Genomic DNA, 18,699 nt, shown 5'->3' with positions numbered 1-18,699 from the left:
TTTATTTATATTTATATATATATAAACTATAGTTGAATGTACGAAATGTAGGGTTATATATGATCAAACAAATTGCAAAAGAAGTTATAGCAATGTTGATAACTTATATATGATCAAACAAATTGTAAAAGAAGTTATAGCAATGTTGATCGTTGTATAGATAAAGGTTATATGTTTTTATTGTCAGTTTTTGGCCACAATTTCTTGGATTTTGGAATTGAATTGGGCATTTAATTCATAATTATAATATAATGTATGTGTATTATTTATGGTTATGAATAGCGTTAAATTTAGTTGTTGTTTTTTATTATTATTAAATTACAATATTATTATTATTTTAAAATGAAAATTTTTTATAATATTTAGAATTATTGGTTTAGTATTTTTTTTTACAAGAACGGTTATAGGATTTCATTAACTGCTTGGCTAAAGGCCACCCATTCGGTTACAAAAGGAGGAGCAATTTTCAGCATGCCTTTCTACCAAGAGGGAAATGGCGCCTGCTCTTATCAACTTCCTCTTTTTACAATTGTTAAAGTGGACTTTTGCTGCTAATTGTCCAAGCTGAAAGATACAAACGAACTTATGTAAAAGAAAGCAGTAAAACATGGCTCTTTACAGGATAGGAGCCCACAGAATTTCCTTATTTTTGAGAATAGTTCTAGCCTCTAAGTGTACTGCCTTGTTTGCCTCAATGTCTGTTGCTTTATTATTTGTTCTCAATACATGAAAATAATTCAGATGTAGGGACTTTGACATGCTTTTGATCCTTGTAATTAATCTTGCTAGCTACAGATTTGCTGGGTTGGAGTTGGTCGCCACTGCTCTTATGATTACTTGGGAGTCTCCAAAGACATTTGCCTCCCGAATTCCCAGCTCTTTGAGGAAGTTTACACCTTCGAAGAGGGCCAACGCCTCGGCTTGTATGCTAGAGGAATGGCCTAATCCCCAAGCGAAATTGAGTGGAGATGTGTTTTCTAGCATATTAATGTGTCCTCCAGCACCGGCCTTTCCTGGATTCCCTTTTGCTACCCCATCAAAGAATAGGGAGGGAATTGGTTGATTGGATAGCCATTCCTGGAAATCTTCTTCATTTTTCCTAATTTACCAACCTTCGAGAATTGGAGGAGAGCTTCTTGGCTTGTGGAAATTAAACTTTAGGACAGATCCTAGGTCTCTGTCTTGCTGGCTGAGATTTGAGTCATCTCCTTTGTCTTCCAGCCACTCAGTTAGCTGGCATTTCACTGAGTTGGCTACTATTCTATGGTCCTGATCCTTGCTCCGGAATATCCTCCTGTTCCTTTCCATCCAAACATGCCAACTGATGAATTTTGGCAGTGCACTCCAAGCTATCCTGACCGTTTTGTTTTTTGGTTGTGAGCCTGGATATCTGGCCATCTAGCCCGCGAACAAATCCTGAACAGAAGTAGGAAAAATGAAATCATAATTCCAAGGATCCAACAGCTCCTGCCAAATAGAGATTGTAAATTTGCATTCGATCATGAGGTGGAGGGCAGTTTCTGAGTTCTCCTTGCAAAGAATGCATCTGGAAGGCCCATTGATGCCTCTTTTCTGGAGTCTGTCCTTAGTGAGGATTTTTCAATGACAGAGAATCCAATAGAAATGATCTATTTTAGGAATTGAGGGGAAATTCCATATGCCTACCCAAGGGGTAGGGTTGGGAGGCACGTGGGGACATTCAAGACACTTAGAGTATCCCTGAGAGACTATAGATCCTGCCCGATTTTTTCCCCAACCTCTCACGTCCTGCCTGCGCGTGTGGATAGGGGCTAGCCCGTGTAAGAGGTTGCTGAGCGATGCCAACTCAGGTTGCAAGGTGATGGGCACAGGGAGGTGTTTCCAACCCGCCCAGGTATCCTCTGTCCACATCGATAGGTCCCACAGGGTGTGGACGTTTGTTGCAGCTAGCCAGTTCTTTAACTCTGTAAAATCTCTCAATTCTTCCAGCGGAGGTCGATCCAGAATTCTGTCACTCCACAGCTGAATTTGTTTGCCATTTCCAGGAATCCAGTGAGAGTAGTTTTTTATCATCGGACCAATTCTATTAATGAACGTGCTGAAAGGAGTTCTGAGTTGGTTTTTAGGCTGATCCAAACATCTGAGCCTCATTCCTCTGAAATATTTTCTCCACAATGCAATCTGTGCCCAATTTGGATTAGGAGCAATGATTTTCCAAATTAATTTGGCTCCCATGGCTAGATTTTGAGCTCTGAGGTCTTTAAAATTCAATCCCCCTTCAAAAATTGGTTTGGTGACTATTTCCCAATTGATTAGGGAAAATCTCTTGTCATTTTGTTTGCCTCCTTTCCAGAAGAATTGCCTGATTAATTCCTCCATCTTTTTGATGATTCCCACAGGTGCCAGGAGGACAGAGAATTTGAAAATCGGAAGACTGCTGAGAACTGCCTTGATGAGCACTGCTTTGCCTGCGATGTTGAGCCAAGAGGATCCCCAGGCTTGCATCTTTGCTTTGAATTTGTCTAACTGAGGTGACCAGTCTTTGCTTGATGCCCTCTTGTTGAAGATTGGCAAACCAAGATATTTGAATGAGGACCAAGTAGTGGACGCTGCAAATCCAAGGCATCTGGCTATGGAGTTTGCAGTAGAAGCAGGGATGTTCCAACAATATATCTGACATTTACCCTTGTTTACCACACTGCCTGAGACCTTACAGAAGTCATCCAGAACTGCTTTGAATTTAATAGCTGAATGCGGTGTAGCAGCGCCCAGCAGTAGAGTATCATCGACAAAGAGGGCATGATTGATGCATTTCACCCCTCTTGCAATGCACAGGCTAGCAATGTCTTCTTCTTTGCTGCTTTTTATTCAGATAGAAACTGAGAACAGAAGCCTGAATGATGAATAGGAGAGGTGAAAGAGGACACCCCTGCCTCAACCCTCTAGAGGCTTTGAAGAATTCAGCGACCCCTCCAATCACTAGAGGGGCAATCCAAGGCTCCAATATGCAAGCTTTTATCCACTTTATGAGGCTTTTCCCGAATCCCAATTTATACATTACATCAAACAAAAACCTATGTCTAACACGGTCAAAGGCATTAGCTAGATCTAATTTAATAACCATATCTTTTTCCTTTCGGTGTTGGCTGGAATGGATTGCCTCTTGCACCAGCACGAAGTTGTCCACCAGCTGTCTGCCCTGAATGAATCCACCTTGATTGTCCAAAATGATTTTAGGGAGAAATCTTTTCAGCTTGTTTGCTATCACTTTGGTGATCACTTTGTACCCAATATTACATAATGAAATTGGGTGAAATCTGTTGAAAGAGTTTGCACCTTTTTCCTTGGGGATGAGGGCGAGAAATGCCGAATTTGTGCAGCCCCCAATCTTCTGACAGTCCTGGGATTTCTGAATCATTTTGAGGAATTCCTTCTCAACTATCTGCCAATAGGTTTGTAAAAATCTCGGCGTGAAACCGTCTGGTCCCAGAGCTTTATCGGGATCCATTGCGAAGAGGGCCTCCTTGGTTTCCTTGTGCGTGATTTTGCTTTCTAGGACTTGATTCATCTTGGGAGTGATGAGGCTAGGGACAGCGTCCGATAGGCTATCATTTTGCTTAGCTCCTATTTCTTCCCTATACAGCTTCTCAAAATGATCTGAAGCTGCCTTTTTTATGCTTGCAAAATCCTTCAGAACACAATTTTATTCTTTTATTTCAATGATGGAGTTCTGTCCTTTCCTAGCTTGTGCTTGTTTATGGAAGAAAGAGGAGTTTCTGTCGCCAGATTTGAGCCAAAGACTTCTAGACTTGAGCCTCCAGTACTCCTCTTCTGCAAGGCATGCCTTATGGAAATTTTGTTGAAGCTTGGCCTCCTTTTCCAATTCCTCTTTAATGATTTTAGCCATTTCAAGATGGAGATGCTGGATTTCTAGTTCGATTTGAGATTTTTTCCTTTCTGCAGCAGGGTTGGGCAAGGTCTTAGCCCAATTTTTTAGCATGACTTTAACTCTTCTGAGTTTTTCCTCCGACACAAAGAAGGCGGATCCCTTGACTGGGTCTTTCCAGCAGTCTCTGACCTTGTCCATAAAGTCTGCCTCTTTGATCCAGAGAGAGCTGAACCTGAATGGAATAGGCCCTAGGTCCTTGGGGGTCAGCAGTTCCAAGCTAATAGGCTTGTGATCTGATATGCTGCTGTGAAGGATGTGCGATCTAGCTTCTAATCCTAGAAGCAGGAAGGAACTTTGCACCAAAAATCTGTCCAGTCTTGCAGCTATGTGACCCGGGCCAACCCTCTTGTTTGACCACGTGTACTTGCCAGTAGTCGGCTTAATGTCTATCAGATCCCAATCCTGCATGAGATCTTCCACTGATTCTCTTGCCGGATCTCTGACAATACTACCTCCTCTTTTTTCTGACAAGAGGAGGGTGAGGTTGAGGTCTTCGGCTATGATAATGTTCTCCAAATTTTCCAGATCTGCCAAGTTTTTTATGGAGTCCCAACATAGTTTCTTTTCACCTGCATTGTTAGGAGCATATACATTGACCAAACTAATAGTTTCCTTAGATTCTAAGTGCTGCAATTTTAACAAAATCCAATGATTGTTCAGGGACTCAGAGATTAGAGAGAACTTTTTTGGATTCCAGAGCGACCCAAGTCCTCCTGATGCTCCACGGGTAGAGGTTGCATGTGCTCCGTCTTTTTTCCAGAACTTTCTGCTTGCTTGGAGGAAGGCTGAATCCTCCAGTTTAGTCTCCTGGATGAGAAGAATGTTCGGGGCTTCCAGTCTTATTAGACTATTCATTGCTTCTTCCTTGGCTTTGGAGCCCATTCCCCTACAATTCCAGGAGACTATCTTCATCATTTACTTTTGTTGTGATGAGATCCTTTGGAGCTCTGGTTTCGATCCTCTTCATCTTCGGGGTTTTTACTAGGAGTTTCTCTAGCGTTGGCTGCTGCCCTAAAGCTTGTCTTTGTATGTTTCTTGATCTCTGTTTTCCTTTGTTGACATTTTTCCTGTTATGGATCTTCTGGGGGTAGACCGCGAATCCCCTATTTCCCCTTCTTCCTCCGATCATTCCTCGGACTCTTGGGTTTCCTCCTCTTCTTCTGACATCTTCCCTTTGGATCTCTCTGGTACGCTTTTGGATTTAGGCGGCGAGACTTCTTTTGGAATTTCTGTCTCCTGTGTATTCATGATTTCAGATCCAGGGATCTCAAATTTCTTCCCTTGGCTTTCCATGGGTGGATGTTGAGCAGGGCCCGTTTGGGGGCTCTAACATTAACATTTGCATTCTTCCTGAAAGAAGTTTTGGGTCTTTTTGCCTGATTCCATCCTTCTTCCTTCCCTTTTTCCTCTACCCCTTTGGACGGGAAATCTCTAGCGAAGTGGCCGTAGACTTGACACTTCCGGCATTTTAACGGTAGCTGTTCATAGTCTAGCTTCTGAACATGCGTCCAAGGACCTACCCTTATTTTGATGGCTTCTGGTAATCCGACCTCCAGATCTACCTCCACACAAATTTTGGCGCAGTCGTACTGATCCTTGCTGTTGGCCTTGTCTATGAATTTCCCAAGAGTGTTTCCGATATGCTTCAGAGAGTCCCAGTTCCAACAGTGAACCGGGAGATTGGGGAGCCTTACCCATACCGGGACCGCAGAGGGCACATCCACCGTCGGATCGAAGTCTGGCGTCCATTTATTTAAATACAGCCCTTGAGGACCCATGAAGTAGGGCCCATTTCTAAAAATGAGATCCTTGTCCTCTTTTTCTGAGAATTCAAATAGGAAGTATCCTCTTTCGAGGGAGTAAGATGCTACCTTGTTCTTGATCAGTGGAGCCCAGTTTCTAGCAACCTAGTTCTCTGTTGATTTCAGGGAGGGCCTGAGACCTGTAAACTGACCTACCAGTGCACGATCCGCCAGAGATAATGCTACTTGAATCGAGCCTTCAGGAGGAAGGGCGATCTCGGGGATATCTTCTAGTCTTTTCACGAACTTGGCAGCTTCCACAACTTTCTTCTTGGGCAGAGAGGCCAGCAAGGATCTGAAGGCCTCAGCGGCGAAAGGTGGAGAAGGGGAGGAAGACCCCTGAGGGGGGAGTTGGCTCCTCCATGGAGAGCCAACGGATCAAACCCTAGCCGACCGTAGCCAGTAGTTTGAGCCCTCAGCGAAACCGCCTGCAGGGATCGAAGAATGCAGGGAGCAGGCGCGCACACAACATTCAAATTCCGCGGGGTGCGGATCTCGCGGGAAGTAGAGCCGAGCGAGCGCGCGCAGCAGCTGACCCTGTGTCCTATGCTACAAGCATCAATAATCTTACTAATAAATAGATTTCTAAAAAAAAATTGAAACACCTTCCAAGTTCAAACCCAAGATGGTTCTAAATCTTAAAAAAATCAGAATTATTGGTTTAGTATTATTATTATTTTAAAATGAGAAAAGCTTATAATATTTAGAATTAGTGGTTTAGTTTTTGTTGATATAAATTTTTGATGCAATTGAATTCAACAAAAAAAGAAAAGAGGCTACTTGAAATGAGATGTTGGAATGAGATTTTTACATGCAGTGACATCATATGTAAACAAAATCCAACCACATGAAATATTTCATTGGTGCTTGGTAAGGAAGAAGAGATGTATTCTTGATATCTTTGTCTTTGATTGTTATTGTTTCTTTACATCCAATGACTATGAGCTCTTAACCAATTAGATATATAATGTTAGGTCATACTCCAGGGATTGAACGGTAGTTTTAGTGTAATCTCCCTCTTGGAACCCTTCATTCTTCCCTAATATAGTGCCCCTCTGTGTCTCGCCATTTTTAGATTTCAGGGCTGTTTTCCAAGGGCTCGGTTTGGCTGTTCCTTCATGCCTCCTTTCAATGAAGATCTTAGCAGATAAGCAAGAGATAATTACTTGTTTTGTTCAAATGGTTGGATAATCCACAGACATGGCACAATAGTTTCTGCAGGCAAGCAACTAGCAGCTAGAGGAAGCAATCCAGTTATTCAATGCCCATAACCATGGTCAGGGCCAAGCTCGTGGGACAATGTTTTCTTCTTTTTCTTGTCCTCTGGATAGAAGATCCCTCCCCTCTTCTTCAACGGCTCAGAACATTCAAAATGACACATCCTGTGACTATGCGCGCCCTCCATTATCTGGGAAGAGGAAAAGCATGTGTGATCCAAATCCCTTGATACCTAATATGGAAAACGACTCCATGGGTCGCTCCTATAAATGGCAAAGAGATGCCTCTGAGGTACCAGCTGTTGGATCTTCAAGAGAAGCCAAAAGTCATTTACTGTCATTTCTGCCGGAGGAGCCACAAGAAGATAAAGGGCTCAATATTTGTAGGGTCCCTATAATACTAGTGATTACCCCATTACTATTGTAGTTATACCCCTTATTTATATTGTTGTGCCCCCATTGACCCCATATTGTTATTAATGTGCCCATAGAATCCCTCTATTGTTATTTTTGTGGCTTTATATTATTATTGTTAGGTCGGCTGGATTATATTGTGACTCCTTAGACTCCTATATATAGAAAGGAGGTTTTGTCATTTGAATCATCCAAGAATTGTTCATTTATGTAATGTAAAGGAGGTTGCCACCTCGAAGAGGCTGAATTATAAGGCGTTTATCTATCTTTTCTATCTTTTCTTGAGCTGGTTTCATAACATTTGGTATCAGAGCTTTGGATTCTAGGGTTTCGCTGCTCCAAACAGGTCATCGTGGAATTTTTGCTATAACTTTTTTTCTGTGACGTTTCAGAAGTCGCAAAAAAAACCCATTTGAGAAGAAATTGCGCTAAACCTTGGGTCCGAATTTCAGAGTTTTTCGTGCGATATTTTCGGAGATATGATCTGAGGAAGTTGGTCTTTTTGCAGACTCCTGAATTACACTCAAAACAAGTGACCTGGGGAAAATCGTCATAACTTTCTTTCTGAGCATCAGATTGAAATTTCGTAAGAAGGTACAGAAAGAGGACGGACTGTAGTTTTCTTTTATATATTTTTCAGAGTCAAAGGTTGAAACAGTGACACGTGGCACTTCATACAAGTTCGCTCTACTGAACTAGTCTATAATCAGGTCACTGCGGGAGATTGTGCATAACTCTTTCTTGGAGAATCCAATTTGGATCAGACTAGTGGCATTGGAAAGAGGACATAGAAGGCTACTACAGGTCGCAATTTCAGAACTGGATGATTCGAAATTACAGAGATACATCAGATTCAATATCAGGCTTCTACAAAGTAAAAAAAGGTGTGTATTTTTTTTTAATTTTTGCATAAGCTTGGTTTGAAGGAATTCAAAGGGCATAGTAAAGCATTATTATCGGTAACTGATGCCCCGAGGAAAGAAAATGCAAACACCTAGTAAGGAACCTGAAAGCTCTAGCATGACTCATGAAGAAGAGGAAGAAATGCTACATGATATATCAAAATTACAAGAACAAGTGCAACAAATGTCATCCTCACAAAAGCTAACAGATGCTAAGATAAATGGCGTGGAATAAAGGGCATGGAAGCTAAGATGGATGATCTGAAGATAGATTTGAGGACAGATTTGAAGACAGACATGGCAGATTTGAAGACAGATTTGAAAATTTTTCTACAAGAAATACTTACTAATGGTGAAAAGGTTGTAAAGGAAACTCATGATGTGAACAAAAGAAATGTTAATCATGATTCCATAGACTCTAATGTTGGATCGAAGACCCACCATATTCCAAAAATCGATATGAGGAAGTTTGATGGCAAGGATCCCGCCACATGGATATTACAGATGGAGCAATTCTTCGATCTCAATAATGTGCAAAACACACAAAAGGTACGTATGGCAACTTTATATTTGGAACCAAATCAGTTTGTATGGTATCAATGGCTTTGCTCTCGTAAACAATTTATCACTTGGGCAATTTTTACGGAAGAATTGATAGCACATTATGAGGATACAAAAAGCAACACTTTTTTTAGCCAATTGATAAGTCTCAAACAAAAGGGTTCAATAATGGAGCACATTGAGGAGTTCCAAAAATTGAACATAAGGGTAAAAGATATTCCAGAGGAGCATAGGATTGATGTGTTCATAGGGTCTTTAAAGGATAATATCCAACATGATGTTCGCCTTTGGGAACCTGATTCATTAGAGAAGGCATTCAGGTTAGCAAGAAAAATGGAAAGCAAAATTATGGCAACCAGGAAGCATACCACTCACAACTATAAAGACGGAAGTGTTGTTGCCCCTAGTCTTCCACAACCTACAAGGTTGACACCACAACAATTGGAAGAAAAAAGAGCAAAAGGGCTTTGTTACAGTTGTGATAGCAAATACACTAAAGGTCATAAGTGTGCTGAGAAGAAATTATTCTACATAGATTGTGAAGAGGAAGAAGAAAAGGAGCAAGAAAGGTCAAAAGAAGAGGATATACTCCAGGAACAAAGCCTAGATGAAGAACAAATAAATCCGACCATATCTTGTAATGCATTGGCGGGAATTACCACTCCTCAAACCATCAAGATAGAAGGACAAATCAAGAAGAAAAAGGTAATAGTGTTGATTGATTCAGGAAGCACCCACAATTTTATTCATTGTAGGGTAGCAAAAGAATTGAATTGCTTCCTATATCCAGCACCAGAGTGTCAAGTGATGATTGCAAATGGAGGAACAATAAATTGCTCTGGAAAGTGCCATAATATCAAGCTATCCATGGGAGAATATGTATTGACTAGCCCAATGCTTTCCATTCCAATGGGAGGTGCTGATGTTGTACTAGGAGTCCAATGGCTACAATCCTTGGGTACAATAGCTTTTAATTTTCAAGAACTTTTCATCAAATTTTCTACGGAAGGAAAGGAAGTTGAATTAAGGGGTATTGCAGGGAAACCAGGAAAGATAATCAGCTCTAATGGTATGACAAAGCTTCTAAAAAAGGAGCAAAGAGGTGTAATTGCACAATTATGTTCGCTAGATGTTTCCACATTGGAATCATCTATTTCTCCAGATCTCCAAAAAGTCCTGGACAATCATTCCAAGGTATTTGAGACTCCCAAAGGTCTCCCACCTATGCGTGATCATGATCATGCTATTCATCTGATTCCAGGAAGTGTTCCTCCAAACATCAGGCCGTACAGATATCCCTATGTCCAAAAAAGTGAAATTGAACGTATGGTTGCAGAAATGCTAGAGGCTGGTATAATTCAACCGAGTCAAAGTTCTTTCTCTGCTCCAGTAGTATTGGTGCACAAGAAGGATGGATCATGGCGCATGTGTCCGGATTATAGGGAGCTCAACAAGCTCACTATTAAAGATAAGTTCCCCATTCCTGTCATTGATGAATTACTGGATGAATTGCATGGATCAATTTACTTCACCAAGTTGGATCTTCGTTCAGGATATCATCAAATCAGAATGAAGATTGAAGACATTCCGAAAACGGCATTTAGAACTCATGAGGGTCATTATGAATTTTTGGTCATGCCTTTTGGCCTTACCAATGCACCTTCAACATTTCAAGGTTTGATGAATTCAATTTTCAAACCATTCCTTAGAAAATTTGTGTTAGTATTTTTTGATGATATACTAATCTACAACAAGTCTTGGAAGGATCATGTTGAACATGTTGACAGGGTGCTACAACTATTGGAGGAGAAACAATTATATGCAAAAAGATCCAAATGTTTCTTTGGAGTCCAGGAGGTGGAATATTTGGGTCATATTGTATCTCATGAAGGAGTTAAGGTAGACCCTAGCAAAATTAAAGCCATTAAGGAATGGAAAATCCCCACATCCATAAAGCATCTGCGAGGATTTCTTGGGTTGACAGGGTATTATCGCAAGTTTGTTAAGAATTATGGGAGAATAGCAGCACCTCTAACAACATTATTGAAGAAAGATGCATTTTCATGGACTCCGGAAGCAACAAAGGCCTTTGAACATCTTAAAGAGGCAATGTGCCAAGCACCGGTCTTAGCTACACCGGACTTCACAAAAACCTTTATTGTGGAATGTGATGCTTCAGGAAATGGAATTGGTGCTGTTCTAATGCAAGATGAAAGACCCATTGCTTTTGAAAGTCGTCCAATCAAGGGAAAGTTTTTAAGCAAAGCTATTTATGAGAAGGAAATGTTGGCAATACTCCATGCACTTAAGAAATGGCGACCCTACCTAATGGGAAGACACTTCAAGGTAAAAACGGATCATGATAGCCTTAAATACTTTTTAGAACAAAGATTATCCTCTGAAGAGCAACAAAAGTGGGTCACAAAGATGTTGGGTTATGACTTTGAAATCATCTACAAAAAAGGGAAGCAAAATGTGGTGGCAGATGCACTCTCAAGAAAGGATGAGGATGTGGAAGCATTGTTGTGCGCCATTTCTATTATCCAACCAGATTGGATAAACGAAGCAAGGGAGGAATGGAAGAATGACGAAGAAGTGTGGGCACTTATTCGAAAGCTACAACAAGATTCCAGTACGTCTGATACATTTAGCTGGAAAAATGATTCGTTATGGTACAAAGATCGCTTATACCTCTGTAAGAATTCCCAGCTAAAACAAAAGATTCTTATGGAATTGCACACTTCTCCCTTAGGAGGGCACTCAGGATTTTTAAAAACTTACCACAGGGTTAAGAAGGAATTTTTTTGGGATGGCCTTAAATCAGATATTCAAAAGTTTGTGGCAGAATGTTTGGTTTGCCAACAAAATAAAGTTGAAACAATTAAGACACCGGGTCTATTACAACCTTTATCCATTCCAAGCCAACGTTGGGAGGAGGTTTCAATGGATTTTATCACAGGTTTACCCAAGTCTGAGGGAAAGAGTGTCATCATGGTGGTAGTTGACAGACTTACCAAGTATGCACACTTTTGTGCATTATCACATCCATTTAAAGCCAGTACAGTTTCTACTGCATTTATGGAAACAATTCAAAAGCTACATGGAAACCCAAAGATTATTGTAAGTGACAGAGATCCCATTTTCACTGGAAATTTTTGGACAGAATTATTTTCTTGTCTTGGTACTCAGTTAGCTCATAGCTCATCTTATCATCCTCAATCTGATGGGCAAACTGAGATAGTAAACAAATGTTTGGAAGGATATCTTCGTTGCTTTGTATCTGATAAACAGACACAATGGGTCAAATGGTTGCCTCTGGCTGAATGGTGGTATAACACTTCCTTCCATACAGCAACAAAAATGACCCCATTTATGGCACTTTATGGGTATCAACCACCATCCATCACATCATATTTAAGAGAAAATTCTAAGGTTCAGGCAGTGGAACATCACATCGAACATCAACAACAAGTCCTCCAACTCTTAAAGGATAACCTCGTGTTGGCACAGAATAGAATGAAACAACAGGCAGATCAACATCGCAGTGAAAGAAGTTTTGATGTAGGTGATTGGGTATTCCTACGGCTACAACCATATAAGCAAATGTCCCTCAAGCAAGCTAAGAAGGATAATAAATTATCACCAAAGTATTATGGTCCGTACAAGGTGTTGCAAAAGATTGGTACTATGGCATACAAATTGGAGCTTCCTGCAGCTTCTCGATTGCACCCAGTTTTCCATGTTTCATGTTTAAAGAAGGTTATAGGCGACAAGCTCCCAGTTCAAACAATATTGCCAGAACTTGACGAGGAAGGAAAAATTATATTGGAACCGGAAGCAGTCACAGAAACAAGAACTCGACAGCTACGAAATCGATCAATTTCAGAGTATCTTATCAAGTGGAAGAACTTATCCGCTGAAGATTCCACATGGGAGGATGAGAATTTTATGCAGAAGTATCCAGAACTACTCAAGCGTTGAGGACAACACTTTTTTGAAGGAGAGGGGCATGTTGGGTCCCTATAATACTAGTGATTACCCCATTACTATTGTAGTTATACCCCTTATTTATATTGTTGTGCCCCTATTGCCCCCATATTGTTATTAATGTGCCCATAGAATCCCTCTATTGTTATTTTTGTGGCTTTATATTATTATTGTTAGGTCGGCTGGATTATATTGTGACTCCTTAGACTCCTATATATAGAAAGGAGGTTTTGTCATTTGAATCATCCAAGAATTGTTCATTTATGTAATGTAAAGGAGGTTTCCCCCTCGAAGAGGCTGAATTCTAAGGCGTTTATCTATCTTTTCTATCTTTTCTTGAGTTGGTTTCATAACACTTTGATTGTTATTGTTTCCTTACATCCAATGACTATGAGCTCTTAACCAATTAGATATATAATCTTAGGTCATACCCCAGGGATTGCAGGGTAGTTTTAGTGTAATCTCCCTCTTGGAACCCTTCATTCTTCCCTAATATAGTGCCCCTCTGTGTCTCGCCATTTTTAGATTTCAGGTCTGTTTTCCAAGGGCTCTGTTTGGCTGTTCCTTCGTGCCTCCTTTCAATGAAGACCTCAGCAGATAAGCAGGAGATGATTACTTGTTTTGTTCAAATGGTTGGAGAATCCACAGACAGGGCACAATAGTTTCTGCAGGCGAGCAACTGGCAGCTAGAGGAAGCAATCCAGTTATTCAATGCCCATAACCATGGTCAGGGCCGAGCTCGTGGGACAATGTTTTCTTCTTTTGCTTGTCCTCTGGACAGAAGATCCCTCCCCTCTTCTTCAACGGCTCAGAACATTCAAAATGACACATCCTGTGACTATGCGCGCCCGCCATTATCTGGGAAGAGGAAAAGCATGTGTGATCCAGATCCCTTGATACCTAATATGGACAACGGCTCCATGGGTCGCTCCTATAAATGGCAAAGAGATGCCTCTGAGGTACCAGCTGTTGAATCTTCAAGAGAAGCCAAACGTCATTTACTGTCATTTCTGCCGGAGGAGCCACAAGAAGATAAAGGGCTCAATATTTGTAGGGTATGTGTCCATTTCCCTGATGGCCAGAGAGTGTAGAGGAGGTTTCTGCGCACCGATCCAATGCAATTACTTTGGTCTTTCTGTTGCTCTCAAGTTCAAGAAGCTGCAGAGGGCTGACCGTTTAGATTGGCATATATAGTTCTTGGTTCATCTCAGACATTAAATTATTATCATAAGAGCCTAAGCTTCGAAGATGCTGGATTTTCCAATTCGCTCATATCCATGATCTGGGAATGAGATGTGATTAATGCATCTGTAAGTAAATTGGGAAGATTTCAGCTTTCAATCAATAAGCATTTATCAAGGTTAATTGCTTTGTTCAGATAATAAGTATTTAGCAAGGTTGATTGCTTTCTTCAGTTTTGTTATAAGTTCTGATTCCTCATGTTTATTGAGAAAGAGAAAATTGAAGTGTAAATTTCTGGATAAGTTCTGATTCCTCATGTTTATTGAGAAAAAGAAAATTGAAGTTTAAATTTCCGCTTGAAGTTTTTTCCAACACTCAAATCTAAAAGACCCATGCAAAATTCCAAAATGTCAAAAGAACATAACCACTATTTTTTCCAAGACTCAAATCTAAAAAACCCTATAACAATCAGGTGCTTTTACCGTTAACTCAACTCTCACTCTATTGCAATAATTTTAATTTTATTTTAATTTCACTAAAATATATTTATATGTATTTTTTTGGGGGCAAGTTGGAACATTTTATTCGCTGTAAAAGAAAATATTTATAAGGTTATTGCTAAAAGATCTCACGGTCTCACCTTGTCCGGGTTTGTTGACCATTACCATCACTTCAAAATAAATAGTCCAAAACAAATATAAGCTAACCAATCATAACAGTAAGGGAAAGATATGCCAAAAGACTAACAAAATGAGCATAACACCAAAACACATACTCAATCATCAAAGTTGATAGAAGTTGGGTTGTCTAGACCCGTCCCAAGTGAAGGAAGGGGGTGAAACAAGTAGCTTACGTGTTACTCCAGATGAGCCAGCGAAGCCTCCAACTGCTCCAACTTGTCCATAATGGACTTTCTTCTAAGTAACTATGGAATCAACAATAATGTTTCACTCTCCCTCATTGCAAGGCTAAAAGTGGGGGCCATGTGTGGTGGGCTCCTTCGGTTTCTAAGATTGTGACTTTTAAGGATGCCCTTGAGCCCTGTTCTATTTCTTCGACTTTTAAGGATCTCTTAGGCTTTGGTTTTGTGGTGGATCATTCTACAAACACCCCACTCCTTGAAGTGACAGACGTTGATACTAATATAAGGGTAGCTGGATATCTAGGAAAGGTAATCATATGTCATTTGAACGGATTTTGGCCCTAGGGAATGGGTCTATCAGAACTGGATCTCGAATTTGGAGTTGATTTTTTGTTCAAAGGGATTTTTAATGGTGGTCTTCAAAAGCCTCAAGGATAAGAAGAAAATCCTTGACCAAGGTCCATGGTTTTGGGGATTAGTTGGTTTATCAGTGAAGTCATGGTTCCCAAGTTTCAACCCTCTTGCAATGCCAACAATGAATTATCTAGTATTGGTAATGTTTCCCAACTTACCCATTCATTTTACTCGTCCAAATCTCTTAGAAAAATTGGGCAATTTAATCAGGAGATTAATCAAAATAGATGGGGAAAGGATATCAAAAGGAGTTTTCACTTATGTCCACATATGTGTTGATGTTGACCTCAATAAAGGTTTGCCATACAAAATAGAGCTCAAGTGGATGGGAAATGTTTTTTCCCAATCTCTGGACTATGAAAATACGACTTTCTGATGTAGGAACTACCAACAGGCTGGTCACCTTCAGAATGTCTGTCCTTTTTGAGAGGGGTTGCTTCCTTGTAGGTGTTTAAGAATTCCAACCATGGTTGGAGGGATCCTAAGGATGGAAAAGGATCCAAAGATTCTACTGGACAGAGAAGGGACAATTCTTAGCAACCGAAGGTTTTCTCAGGAAATTCAAGTCCTCTAGTTTTTGTTGGATCCCCAAGGTCACCGTCTCATTCCCCAATAGCGGAGAATCACCTGAGTAATGAGCAAGGAAAATTTCAGCCATAATTGTGGTAGCATTGAGTGGGTGTAAAAGAACCCATGAATTAGGGCTTTCTAACAGTGACAAGGAGATGAAAAATGGGGTAGATTCCATGGCATTGGATTTATACCATAAAAAACGAGGTCTTTGATTCATCTATAGTTGTTCGTGATAATACAATGGGCTAAATTGATGTTCGCAAGAGTGAAGGGAAAAATAAAAACTTGGGTCCTATCTTAAGAGTTGATTCTAGGAATGCAGGACTTGTCACTGGGTATATAGGCATTTCCTTTGAAGATACATGATGTAATGGTGTTCTTTGTTTTATTCTGGCATGAGCATTCTGCTCTGGGCTTCTTTAGAGTATTGGAGTTTTGTGACAAAGTTTCTATGTAGATTTCTATTTTTTATTGGAAGATGTGTATGAAAAGCCATGTAATCTTGTTTTTTGAAAAAATATAATTGCCAAAATTTAAAAAACAAAAAAAACAAAACAAAAACAAAACAAAAAAAACAAAAAACAAAACAAAACAAAAAAACAAAAAACAAAATACTTTCACTATATCCATTAAATATCAAATAAAGTATGAAACAATTTCTCATAACATATAGAATCAAAATCACTATTGTGAAATAATTTTTTACAAAGAAAAAATTAATAACAATATTCATCAACTATATTCATTGAATATCAAATAAAATATAAAATGATTTCTCAATATATATATATATATATATATATATATATATATATGCCGTAGTCTAATTTATAGACGAAATGATTTTTCACGACTATTTTTTGGTTAATTTTAATCAAAATCTAATAATTTTTTTAAAAAACTTGAATTTAAATTATTTAATCTATATAATTGAGTGTCCAATTTTTTTTCCAAAATACTGAATCTATTTATTTATTCAAAAATACATTTTAAATAACATAAAATCTTGAAATTATATTACTAAATTTTAATAAATTTCAATTAAAAAAACTATTTCATATATAAATTAAACTACTCCCATATATAATTTTTTTTATTAAACTAATCACATTATTTATCAGCTATATTCATTATATATCAAATGGTTTTCTATGAGGGGTCAAAAAGGAATTCTTTTCAAAACATCCAAAATCACCAGTGAAAAATAAATTGTTATAATTAGTTTTTATACCGGTTTTATTAATTAATTTTATTGTTATAATTAGTTTTTATAATGGTTTTATTAATTAAATTTATTTATTTATTTTTATTTTTTTTAACTCGGGAGTATAGTGGTTTAAAAAAAATAAAAATTAATGGGTATATTATTAGCAATTGTCCCAAAAGGTACAAAGATAGGCCGATAGGATTATTAAATTGGAATTGTTGAATTTTTCTAGAAGAGATGTTGGTTCAAGCCTAAAGGATGAGCAATTTGGGATGGCTAAAGGCTTTCTAATTGTTTTTTATTATAGTAAAATTTGATAATTCATTGGTTTTACTTTCAAAAGCTTGAAGGAATTTGAAGAGCATATATAGAATTGTTTTGTGGAATTTGATCCCAAAATCATTTATTTGTATATACATACTAAATGAAATGTTAATTGGTTGAAACCCTACACAAATGTTTGATATAAGCAAATAAGCTGGAAATTTCCATTATTTAGAAAAATTGTAGTACCCAGAAAAAACCAGACCCCTCAAATTGAGCATTAAAAATGCTATTGCGTTAAAACCTTCAAACTTGGTGGTAACCCTTCAAATTTGGGTAGAACACTGAGAACAAGTATTTCTTCAAATTTGGGTAGAACACTGAGAACAAGTATTTCTTCAAATTTGGGTAGAACACTGAGAACGAGTATTTCTATCTTTTACGTGAGAACATTTTTATTTGAGAACGAGTGTTTCATTCTTTTATTTAAAGAGTAATTTGGTTGGAAAACTGAAAATAATGATTCCTGGGAATGAGGGTTTCATGAAAAATCAGAACAGAGTGTTAAGCAGTTAACCGTGAAACTCTTCAACCAACATGTGTTGTAAACTGACACGGTGGCCGAGATGCACTAAATTGACAATGATTTGGCCACATGGGAAGAAGACATAAAAATTCACAGTTAACCATGAAACTCTTCAACCAACATGTGTTGTAAACTGACACGGTGGCCGAGATGCATTAAATTGATAATGATTTGGCCACATGGGAAGAAGACATAAAAATTCACACTGGATAACGAAACATGACACTTGAAGAGTTTCTTCAAGTCATCATTAAATTGACAAAGTGGCCGAGATGCACTAAATTGACAATAATGAGTTAGCCACATTGTGGCTCGCCGAGTGTGGCCACGACGAGACGGCAACAACAAACTGACAATGAATTGGCCATATGGAAAGAATGAATAAAATTTAACAAACTGACAATGAATGGGCCATATGGAAAGAATGAATAAAATTTCACAAGGAATAAAAATGAATACTAGCTAAAACTGCACCATCACAAAAACAATGGCAAAACAATTTTCCAAAAGAAACTTCCCACCTAAGCATTGCAACAACTCGCACTTTTGCAAACAGATTGCTCACAACTATTGCGCATTGCAAACTAATCTCTTCCCAAGTATTCAAAAACAAAATTTTCCGAACAAATTGATACAACCACTAAACATTCCATAATCACTCACTTCAGTCCGACAGATAAACAGTCAGGCAGATAAAATCCATGCAAATATTCAAGAACATATTTTTGCTAACACATCGCAAGACTATTGTGCATTACAAAATGGTAGATTCAGCCTTGCTGATAAAATCCATCCAAATA

This window comes from Pinus tabuliformis, chromosome 7 (genome assembly GCF_031772625.1).
Source record: "Pinus tabuliformis cultivar Carrire ecotype Pingquan chromosome 7, CPIR1, whole genome shotgun sequence".
Taxonomy (NCBI): Eukaryota; Viridiplantae; Streptophyta; class Pinopsida; order Pinales; family Pinaceae; genus Pinus; species Pinus tabuliformis.
This window is presented reverse-complemented; position numbering follows the sequence as displayed.